We start from the raw sequence: 12,576 nt of genomic DNA on the forward strand, positions 1-12,576 counted from the left end.
GTTATGCCACTGCCTTTGGCTCAGGTCGTGATCTCAGGGTCCTGGGATTGAGTCCCACATCAGGCTCCCTGCTCAGCAGGGAGCCTGCTTCCCTCTCTCTGTCTCTCTCTCTCTGCCTGCCTCTCTGCCTACTTGTGATCTCTCTCTGTCAAATAAATAAATAAAATCTTTAAAAAAAAGAAAGTAAAAAAGAGAAAGGGCCCAAATAAATAAAATTATGAATGAAAGAGGAGAGAACATCACTAAAACTAAAGAAATACAAAAAATTATAAGAACATATTATGAGCAACTATACACCAGCAAACTTGACAATATGGAAGAAATGGGTACATTCCTAGAGATATATAAACTACCAAAACTGAATCAGGAAGAAATAGAAAACCTGAACGGACCCATAACCAGTAAGGAGATGGAAGCAGTCATCAAAAATCTCCCAACAAACAAGAGCCCAGGGTCAGATGGCTTCCCAGGGGAATTTTATCAAACATTTAAAGAAGAATCAATTCCTATTCTCCTGAAACAGTTCCTAAAAACAGAAATGGAAGGAAAACTGGCAAACTCATTTTATGAGACCAGCATTACCTTGATCCCAAAACCAGACAAAGACCCCATCAAATAGGAAAATTACAGACCAATATCCTTGATGAACACAGATGCAAAAATTCTCACCCAAATACTAGCCAATAGGATCCAACAGTACACTAAAAGGATTATTCACCATGACCAAGTGGAATTTATTCCTGAGCTGCAAGTTTGGTTCAACATCCACAAATCAATCAATGTGATACAATACATTAATAAAAGGAAGAACAAGAACCATATGATACTTTCAAGAGATGCTAAACAAGCATTTGACAAAGTATAGCATCCTTTCATAATCAACACTCTTCACAGAGTAGGGATAGAGGGTACACACCTCAATATCATCAAAGCCATCTATGAAAAACACGCAAAGAATAACATTCTCAATGGGGAAAAACTGAAAGCTTTTAAGCTAAGGTCAGGAACATGGCAGGGAGGTCCATTATCACCACTGCTATTCAACATAGTACTAGAAGTCCTAGCCTCAGCAATAAGACAACAAAAAGTAATTAAAGGCATCGAAATCAGGAAAGAAGAAGTTAAACTATCACTCTTTGCAGATGAGAGGATACTTTATGTGGGAAAACCCAAAAGACTCCACTCCAAAACTGCTAGAACTCATACAGGAATTCAGTAAAGTATCAGGTTATAAAACCAATGCACAGAAATCAGTTGCATTTCTATACACCAACAATAAGACAGAAGAAAGAGAAATTAAGGAGTCAATCCCATTTACAACTGCACCCAAAACCATAAGATGCCTAGAATAAACCTAACCAAAGAGGCAAAGAATCTGTACTCAGAAAACTATAAAGTAGTCATGAAGGAAATGGAGGAAGACACAAAGAAATGGAAAAACGTTCCATGCTCATGGATTTGAAGAACAAATATTGTGAAAATGTCTATGCTACGTAAAGCAATCTACACATTTAATGCAAGCCCTATCAATCTTTTTTTCAATTTTTCAATTTTTTTTTCAACGAAATGGAACAAATAATCCTAAAATTTGTATGGAACCAGAATAGACCCCAAAATAGTCGGAGGAATGGTGAAAAAGAAAGCCAAAGTTGGTGACATCACAATTCCAGACTTCAAGCTCTATTACAAAGCTATCATCATCAAGACAGTATGGTACTGGCACAAAAAGAGACAAATCAATCAATGGAACAGAATAGAGAGCCCAGAAATAGACCCTCAACTCTATGGTCAACTAATCTTCGACAAGGCAGGAAAGAATGCCCAATGGAAAAAAGACAGTCTCTTCAACAAATGATGTTGTGAAAATTGGACAGCCACATGCAGAAGAATGAAACTGGACCATTTCCTTACACCACATACAAAAATAGACTCCAAATGGATGAAAGACCTCAATGTGAGACAGGAATCCATCAAAATCCTTGAGGGGAACACAGGCAGCAACCTCTTCGACCTCAGTTGCAGCAACTTCTCCCTATAAACATCTCCAAAGTCAAGGGAAGCAAGGCAAAAATGAACTATTGGGACTTCATCAAGATCAGAAGCTCTTGCACAGCAAAGGAAACAGTCAACAAAACCAAAAGACAACTGACAGAATTCAGAAAAGATATTTGCAAATGACATCACAGATAAAGGGCTAATTACCAAAATCTATACAGAAATTATCAAACTCAACACCCAAAGAACAAATAATCCAATCCAGAAATGGGCAGAGGGGAGCCTGCCCATTGGCTTAGTGGGTTAAGCCTCTGCCTTCGGCTCAGGTCATGATCTCAGGGTCCTGGGATCAAACCCCACATTGGCTCTCTGCTCAGCAGGGAGCCTGCTTCTCCCTCTCTCCCTGCCTGCCTCTCTGCCTACTTGTGATCTCTCTCTCTGTCAAACAAATAAATAAATTCTTTAAAAAAAATTGAAAAAGAAAGAAAGAAATGGGTGAGGATATGAATACACATTTCTGCAAAGAAGACATCCAGATGGCCAACAGACACATGAAAAAGTGCTCCAGATCACTTCACATCAAGAAAATACAAATCAAAACCACAATCAGATACTACCTCACACCAGTCAGAATGGCTAAAATTAACAAGTCAGGAAACAACAGCTGTTGGCAAGGATGCAGAGAGGAACCCTCCTATACTGTTGGTGGGAATGAAAGCTGGTGCAGCCACTCTGGAAAACAGCATGGAGGTTCCTCAGAAAGTTGAAAATAGAGCTACCCTATGACTCAGAAATTGCACTACTGGGTATTTACCCTAAAGATATAAATGTAGTGATCCGAAGGGGCATGTGCACCCGAATGCTTATAGCAGCAACATCCACAATAGCCAAACTATGGAAAGAACCTAGATGTCCATCAACAGATGAATGGATAAAGAAGAAGTGGTATATATATGCAATGGAATACTATGCAGCCATCAAAAAATTGAAATCTTGCCAATTGCAACGACATGGATGGAACTAGAGGGTATTGTGCTGAACAAAATAAGTGAATCAGTAAAAGACAATTATCATATGATCTCTCTGATATGAGGAATTTGAGCGGCAGGGCAGGGAGCTTGAGGGGTAGGGAAGGAAAAAATAAAAGAGGATGGGATCAGGAGGGAGAAAAACCATAAGAGACTCTTAATCTCACAAATAAACTGAGGGTTGCTGGGAGGTAGAAGGGTAGGGAGAGAGTGGTTGGGTTATGGACATTGGGGAGGGTATGTGCTATGGTGAGTGCTGAGAAGAGTGTAAGCCTGACAATTCACAGACCTGTACCCCTGTGGCAAATTATATATTTTATGTTAATAAAAATAATTTAAAAAAATAGTATACCGACTTTAATTCTAATACTCCTTGCTTTTCTACAATTCCATATTTCAACTGGCAAAAGTTAACCTAAGACTGTACATATATACTCTACATTAAAATGTAATAGTTTACTGAAAAGTCAAAATGCTTACATGGTATATGTAAATTGTACAGCCTATGATGATAAATTGATTTTTTTAGTATTCGTGTTACTTCTGTAATTGTGTCCATTTTTAGAATATTTGCAGAAATCCATTAGTTTTGTACATAAACAGTAAGGTGTTCTGAAAAACAGTATTGACTAATTCAAAACAAATCCAACAAGCTTCAAAGTACCCAATGTCTCAAATACATTCATTTTCCATTAATGGATTTTAATCTTTTACTTCAATCTCTTTTAAATACAGGTAATTCTAAATTTTTTTCACTTACACATTAAGATCCCTTCCAGAAACTGGTAACATTTCATCATAATTCGAGTCATTCTCAGTAGCAGAATGAACATACTGACTACCTGCAGTTAGAAATGCCTACCAAATATGTCTTCAGAATATTTCCCATTTATTGGTAAGGTCTGAACTTTGACCTCACTTCCTGTGGAAAAAACAGCAAAACCACCACCACCAAAAACCGAAAAAGAAACCAAAAGCATTATCCCCACCCCTGTTTCTGATCATCCCAGCTTCAAGTCCAGATTCAGTGGCTCCTTTGCATTTTTCCATAGCTTATTATTTCCTCTCCTATACCATTATAACTCCGGTGAAATTGCCTGTTTCATACTATACTGTAGGTTCCATTAAAGCAAAGACCATGCCTATTATGATTGTGTGTAGACTGTCTGACATCCTACGTGTTGAACTTAATAGAGGTTCTCAACCTTTACTGTGCATGTAAGTGACAGGAGGGCCCATAGACTAAACACCATATTGTGATTCAGCAGATCCGCTGTGGGCCCTGAGATTCTGCATTTCTAACAAGTTCCAAAGGAAGAGGATGCTGGTGGTCACAAACCATGTTTCGAATAACAAAGGTTGAATGGACTCAGAAATCCTGGCAACTGCTGACAGTATCGGCTCTCAAAAAAAAATTATGACAATACCCAATTGGGCTGAATTTCTAAATGTTCCCTAGCTGCACAGCATGAATATTCTTTGCCCTGTGAACTTTCAGAACCTCGTCCAGGTCTGAATTCACTGGATGCCACAGTTTGTGGCAAGGGATTCTGCAAACAAAAGAAGCTCACCAGGTTCTCCTGATGGTCACCTATTTAGTGTGGAGCTTCTGTGTATCTGCAACTCCGTTAAGAAGTAAGGAGACTTATCCCTGTGCGCCTGGGAGCTCTCGTGGGAATGAGAAAAAGGTGGAAGAGAATGTGGCAGGAGGCTTCTGAAGTGTATAGCCATCAGCTAGATAGACTGCCAAAACAGTTCAAGTATAGAAGAGGAATTTCAACGCCACTACTCTCAGAAGTGAGTCAGGAGAGACTCAAAATTACGACATCCTCATCCAAACCACAGTCATGGTCACAGTAACAGTGTAAAATCATTCTCAGGTGAGTATCTACATTGAAACCACTTCTGGAAGCTCCACTTTCAATCTGTCCACAGCCTGTCTCTACTGAGCAACAGTGAGGTGCTTCGGGTCTCATTAAGAGGGCAAATCATAGTTGTTGTACATCACAAAGGCACTAGAATAATAAGAGTCTCCTTGCACTCCTCACAGTCAAGCGTGCATGACAGCAGCGGCGGAAAGCTAACGTGTGCAGCTCCTGGGAAGTGGGCACTGCCACAGATTCTAGTCTCTCTGATTTCCACATTCAATATTAAGTAGCCTGGTCTCACAAGTATTTTTCTGAATGTTGAAAACTCAGCTTCTGACTATAAATGAGTTGTTATCTGGGTATGAGGAAATGCCCAGATATCTAATGCACATTTTTTTTTAAATTTTTTTATTTATTTCTTATTTTTTTTATAAACATATAATGTATTTTTCCCCCCAGGGGTACAGGTCTGTGAATCGCCAGGTTTACATACTTCACAGCACTCACCATAGTACATACCCTCTCCAATGTCCATAACCCCACTCCCCCTCTCCCTACCTGCCCCCCCACAGCAACCCTCAGTTTGTTTTGTGAGATTAAGAGTCACTTATGGTTTGTCTCCCTCCCAATCCCATCTTATTTCATTTATTCTTCTCCTATCCCCCTAACCCCCCATGTTGCATCTCCACGTCCTCATATCAGGAGCACGTGCACCCGAATGTTTATAGCAGCAATGTCTACAATAGCCAAACTATGGAAAGAACCTAGATGTCCATCAACAGACGAATGGATAAAGAAGAGGCGGTATATATACACAATGGAATACTATGCAGCCATCAAAAGAAATGAAATCTTGCCATTTGCGACAACGTGGATGGAACTAGAGCGTATCATGCTTAGTGAAATAAGTCAATCGGAGAAAGACAACTATCATATGATCTCCCTGATATGAGGACGTGGTAATGCACATATTTTTTTTTAAAGATTTTATTTATGGGCGCCTGGGTGGCTCAGTGGGTTAAGCCGCTGCCTTCGGCTCAGGTGATGATCTCAGGGTCCTGGGATCGAGTCCCGCATCGGGCTCTCTGCTCAGCGGGGAGCCTGCTTCCCTCTCTCTCTCTCTGCCTGCCTCTCTGTCTACTTGTGATCTCTCTCTGTCAAATAAATAAATAAAATCTTTAAAAAAAAAAAAAAAGATTTTATTTATTTATTTGACAGAGAAAGATCACAAGTAGGCAGAGAGGCAAGCAGAGAGAGTGAGAGGGAAGCAGGCTCCCTGCCGAGCAGAGAGCCCGATGCAGGACTCGATCCCAGGACCCTGAGATCATGACCCGAGCCGAAGGCAGTGGCCTAAACCACTGAGCCACCCTTGCAATGGATCTGCCTTGAATTTGCAGAGCCTGTCTCTGCCTTCAGACTTGCCTTCTGGTCTCTAGACCTTAAAGAGAAATTTTCTTCCACTTGTTCTCCTTTCCTTCCTCCTCTTTCTCCACCTCCACATACACCATCATCAGCTCTGCTCCAACCAAATAATATTATTTATCAACTGCTTACTTGTTCCCTAAGCACTTTGATCCATAGTATCACACTGAAAGCTCTTCATACAGGGAATTTCACTTAAACCCTTAATAATCTACAATATACTTATGATTTCTCTTATTATAAATGGGAAAACTGAAGCTTAAAAAGCAAAAGTAACTTGTTCCAATTCACACATATAATAAAACTTAGAAAAGAGAAAATCAAAATGGGAGCTCAGGTTTTTCTGACTCTAAATTTTGGAGGCTTTTCACTCTCTCTTGTTTCTATGTGTTCACTGCGTACCCAGAAATTCTGCTGGTGTGACTCTCCAGAAAGCCACATGTTTGTCACAGTAGTGAAGTTATTTGGTTAACTCCTTGAAGCACGGTGTCCTTCTTCCTCGATGAGCCAAATACAAGTGGGGAGCATATGATAGAAGACCCTCTCTACTTAGTACCTTATATAATATCTCCTTGGGCAATCTACCTGCATCATCCTTCTGAGCTGATGTAGGAATAGATTTTAATTCATGCTTAGAAAATATGTAAATTGACAGAGTTAATTTTTAGTTATCTTATCACACACACACACACACACACACACACACAAGTTGATGACCTGGGAAAAAATGTCAATCTAGTTCTAGTAAAATTAATACACATGGACAAATTTAATAGTCACAACAGGTATATGAAAAGTTTAGATAAGGGCATTTCTCTGTGGAATGTTAGCTAGCTTTAGTGTTTTGTGCCATGTTGCCAACAGTGCCATTAGTCTGAGAAAGGACACAGGGATGGGCTTCAACCTATTTACCTCTTCTTCCTTGCTGAATAGGATGGTGCTTAGAGGCAAGCAAACCAGCTTTCTACGTAAATAGTAACAACAGAATAACAATATACCAAGTAACAAAAATGTTGACAATAGCACCATTTATTTTCAAGCATTCACTGTGTAGGGGACACTGTACTGCCTGTTATCTCTGATCCCTGCTAAATACAGGGAAATTTTAGTATCACAGGTCATTGTGAAAGGAAGAAAATCATTTATTGATGTGACCATGGCAATTAGTCACCTTAGATTCCCTTTTCACAATAATGCACTAAAATACATTTGAGCCATTTAAAGTATTAAATTTTTTGTTTTTAATTTAAAAAGATGTAGCATTCAAATCCAAATATGTCTTGTTACCAACTGGGCCCTTGTTCACCTGAGCAAATGGCCTTCCATGAATGATTACTCGTGCAATGTCTCAATCGTCAACTTTAGGATGACCTAACAGAAACACGGAATGGGATTACAGGGAGCCTAGAGGAGCTGTCCATTCTGCTCATGCAATGTTACAGTGCCACTTTGTGGAGTATTGTGAAATGTAGGGAAGCTTTCACTCGCCAGCCAGTTTTTGGAAAAAGTATATAATTTATGTACAGGCATGTATAACACATGGACACCTCAACATGTAAGCATTTATACATAAGAAAACAACATATATTCTCGTCTCTTTTTTAAAAATTATTAACATATAATGTATTATTTGCCCAAGGGGTACAGGTCTGTGAATAATCAGGCTTACACAATTCACAGCACTCACCATAGCACACACCCTTCTTGATGTCCATAACCCAGCCACGCTATCCCTCCCCCTCACCCCCCAGAAACCCTCAGTTTATTTTCAGGTCTCTTTAATTGTATCAACTAACATATGTACGTACTTACATTATCTCATGAAAATCCCTAAGATTAGTCTATAATTTTTATTTGACATTTATTTTAGGCTTTTTAAGTTTCAAGGAAATAAAGCAAAAAGTTATGGTGGAACACATAATTCAGTCACTAATAAAGCAATATAGTAAGTAAAATATATTTTCATTGCCTCAAAAAGAAAAACAGTTTAGTTCTTTGATACTACAGTAATTTCAGAGCAATTAAAAACAACAGCAACAAACAAGACAGTAATTAAGAATCAGATAGCTTGGGGTGCCTGGGTGGCTCAGTGGGTTAAAAGTCTCTGCCTTTGGCTCAGGTCATGATCCCAGGGTCCTGGGATAGATCCCCTACATCGGGCTCTCTGCTCAGCAGGGAGCCTGCTTCCCCCTCTCTCTGTCTCTCTACCTGCTTGTGAATTCTCTCTGTCAAATAAATAAATAAAATATTTAAAAAAAAATCAGATAGCTTCATTTTAGCAGTCAAAGTTCCATGAGTAATGCAACATTCACATTAACCTTATAGTTTTAAAATTTTAACAACAATGTTGTCAAATTCTCAGTATCAATCCTTTTCAATCTGTGCTGAGTGTAAAGGAAAGTGAACCTTCCATAGCAGAAGACACTTTCTTAGGATCCAGGAAAACAGAAAGGACATCTCTCTAGTAGATGTGCAGGTACAATGTAAGAATCACTTGGGAGAAACAATCAAAAGATGGCAAAATGCCCTCCAGTACCATGGCACGTTTCTTAGCAACATAAAAAACAACTCTTTACTAACAAACTCTGTCAAGCAACAGTGTTTACCGAGCAAAATTCAGGTACTGAATTCCAAGTAAATCTAGTGATATTTACATTCATAATAATATGAAACTGTGTAGACTTTTTTATATTTAATACCCAAATTTTGTACAACAAGAATGATTTCTTAAGATAAGCTGCTTCAGACATGGAAAGTGTAGATATAAATGAACCAGGGCACTCTTCACATGATCCCTGATTTCCAGGGAACACATATTTAATTTTTCTTTAAAGCATACATCTTGCCCATAATATACAGGCAAACTGATAAATGCTGGCATCAGAACATATTACTCATTGTCAGTATCTGAATGGCAGGTCACTGAGAGAAGAAATTGGAGACTCTCAGAAGAAATTCTCCACAAATAGCGGTATCTTCACACCACCGTTTGTTCTGAAAAAAAAAAAAAAATCTGTTCCCACATTCCATTTCAGCAGAAGGGTGCCACCCGCAGAAGGGTGCCACCCCATGGCCTCCGACTGTAACAACGTTTCTTTTCAGCCTTCTCTGCAAAGGAGCGGCTATGGCCTCATTGACTGACATTAGAACTCATTTGGTAAAAGGGTGAAATGTACACTCTGGTTCTTGAATTGTATTAGTCGTACAATGATATTAGATGGATCTTTCGAAGTGGTAGTTTGTTATTTCTCTATTTCCTTTCATATGTCACACAACTTGAAAATAAGTTAGTTTTATAATGCTATACAGGTATAAAGCTACTGTGCTTTCAACAGTATGTTTTTAATAGGGAAATGAAACTGTTTTAATTGTGAATAAATATTTTCTATCACAAATTCTAGAGATTCTTCAAGTGGTTCATATAACTCATCACCCAAGATTGTAAAAGAAAGTAGAAAGTATATTTCCACGTAGAAGAATTCGGGGAACACACTGCAGACAATTTGGTTAATCCCTCAAGTAAAACATCTTCATTTGTTAAATTTATATGTTATACTTTCTAATAACTAAAAAAGGAATAGCAATTGATTAGAATACTCAAGTTAGTACTTTCTGAATTCTGTCATTATCATAGTGTGACCTTTGAAAACTTTGACTTAGTTTTCACCTTACTTGATCATATCTAGGATATGTACAACATTCTGTGGTAGAGCCAGTCTGTGACAGAGATCAGCTTGTCAGTAGAAGGAATCTTCTATTTTTATATAGATTGTGCTCCCACTATAAATATCCATGTTAAAAAGATTAAATAAAACATTCCTATCTAAAAAGATAGACCACTCTAATAGCCTAAAGAATAAATTATAAATTGTTTCAAAATGTGAAGTTTATTATTGTTTTGCTTGCTCTTATAATTTAAGATAATTTTTTAAAAGATTACTTATTTATTTATTTATTTAAGAGAGAGGGAGAGAGTGTGTGTGCACAAGTGGCAGAAGGGACAGAGGGAGAGGGAGAGAGAGAGAATCTCAAGCCGACTCCACCTTGAGTGTGGAGCCTGATGTGACACTCCATCTCACCACACTGAGATCATGACCTGAGCTGAAATCGGGAGCCAGATGCTTAAGCACCTGAGCCACCCAGGTGCCAGGATAATATTTTAGAAATACAAAATAGCATGACAGAATGGTAATTTAGAAACATTGATATTGGATGTATTGCTAAAGTTGTAACTCCACGTTAATAGAAAATGCCATGTAACAATCACAGGATGCAATTTATGCTTCAGTTCTTATCGGCAGTTTTCAGACATTTAATGCCTAGATTGGACATATTATAAATCTTTCAATTCTATTGAATTTTTAGTTATTTGGGAATTAAAAGTAATGAAAACCCTGGTATTTTGCTGTAGATGTGGACCTAAGGAAATGTGCTTTTTTGAATCAAAAACTTTATAATGTATGTTGTCTGTCTCCACCTTGTGGGTATTGTAAAGATTGCTACTTCTTAATTTTGTTCATAGGAGAGGTTGAATGGCTATGAAAAAATAGAAATCCTTGTCTACCTTTAGGTTTTTACTTTCAGACACCAGAAATACAGAAAAACTTTTCACATGACAGAAAATTTCAGATATATTATGATATCTATCATATGACATCATATGATATCTATGATATCTAACATTGAAAATGTTAGATCATCTAAAGCATTTCTAAAGCTCTTTGCCAATGTTATTAGTAGTTCTTGCAAAAATATTACATAATTGTACAGTCCTGTTTTTTAATTTTATTTTTTAAAGATTTTTTAAATATTTCTCTTGTAATATTTGACAAGAGAGAGAGATCTTTAATTATTTATTTATTTATTTATTTATTTATTTGACAGAGAGAGATCACAAGTAGGCATAGAGGCAGGCAGAGAGAGAGAGAGGGAAGCAGGCTCCCTGCTGAGCAGAAAGCCCGATGGGGGACTTGATCGCAGGACCGTGAGATCATGACCTGAGCTGAAGGCAGCAGCTTAACCCACTGAGCCACCCAGGCACCCTAGAATCCTGTATTTAAACTGGGTATATAAACAGTCCATCCAACACACTGTATGTCTAAATGAACTTTCCTTTAGACTTTCATAGCACATACAAACTTTGTATGACACTTTCCAGGAAAATCAAAAACCAAAGAAGAAAGTTTTTGTAATTGTTGTCTCCCTTTCCCTCAGGAAAAGTGTAAGTGTCCAGTAAAATTTCTTAGGTTCCTAAATCAGAGGTTTTATTTTAAAATTTAAAGAAAAACTCCTGACTTCCAATTATATATTATTTTCTTTTCTTCTCATTCCACTCAAGAACAGAGAATATTCTAGGGATCAAGACACACTGCCTTGTTTTCAGGGATTTATGTTCTGTCCAATTTTGTTTTAATGTATGAGAAACTTTCGCTAAGGTGTCTGATTCATAGATTATTTGTCAATTCGTGTCTAAGTTAGAGAAAGTTGTTGGATCACATCATCAGTATGAAACAATTTGAAATGATCTAATTTGAGCAAAAAAGTTCCTACCTGGTTGAATTTGCCAGCTATTCTACGAACTAAGCATGTTTGTTACTTTTGAACTTCTTGTTTTATTGCATGGAAAGTTAAATACTGTAAAGAGAAGTTAAAGTTCTTTGGAGTTGAAGAAACTACCTCAAAGCCAGCCACAGGGTTTAGTCCCTCACACATTCACTCTGCCTATGAGAGTATAGGTTCTTGATTTTCTTGTGGTTTAGATGTGAAATGCACAGTCTCTTACATGAACCCATGCTCCACAGTATAATATATCAAGCAAGCCGTTCATTAAATATACACTGGGCACAACACAAAGAATTGTATATCATCTGGTTAAAATATAATTTGCCTTTAACACAGATTTCTACTAAGTGTCCTTTTTTCCAGATGATTTTGTGATCTGATATTTCTATCCTGCACTCTAATCGAGAAAATAAAACAAACATGGATAATTTGTCCCTTTAGAGAAAACAAAGATCACATTATTTCTGTGTCCTGCTCCTATCAAAGAATAAATACCCATCCCAATTTTATCATCAAGTTTTGATGCCCAGAAAACTTAGAGCATTTATGTCAACTGAAGCTAAAGACTCAAACAAACCTAATATAGATTTATGATTTTATAATAATTGTTCCTAAAACATAAAAGACAAAAGAAAATGCTATTTATATGCAACTAGGAGGAAATGTTTTGGGGAAACAGATTTTATACTCGGGTTTATAAT

General features: G+C 37.6%; 1 protein-coding gene across 3 annotated transcripts in view; it reads right to left on the reverse strand.

Annotated features, from left to right (window-relative positions):
- NAV3 (neuron navigator 3) overlaps window positions 1-12,576 on the reverse strand; it is a 621,657-nt gene that overhangs the window by 218,491 nt on the left and 390,590 nt on the right. The window lies entirely within an intron of this gene.

This window comes from Meles meles, chromosome 7 (assembly GCF_922984935.1).
Source record: "Meles meles chromosome 7, mMelMel3.1 paternal haplotype, whole genome shotgun sequence".
In the NCBI taxonomy this organism is placed as follows: domain Eukaryota; kingdom Metazoa; phylum Chordata; class Mammalia; order Carnivora; family Mustelidae; genus Meles; species Meles meles.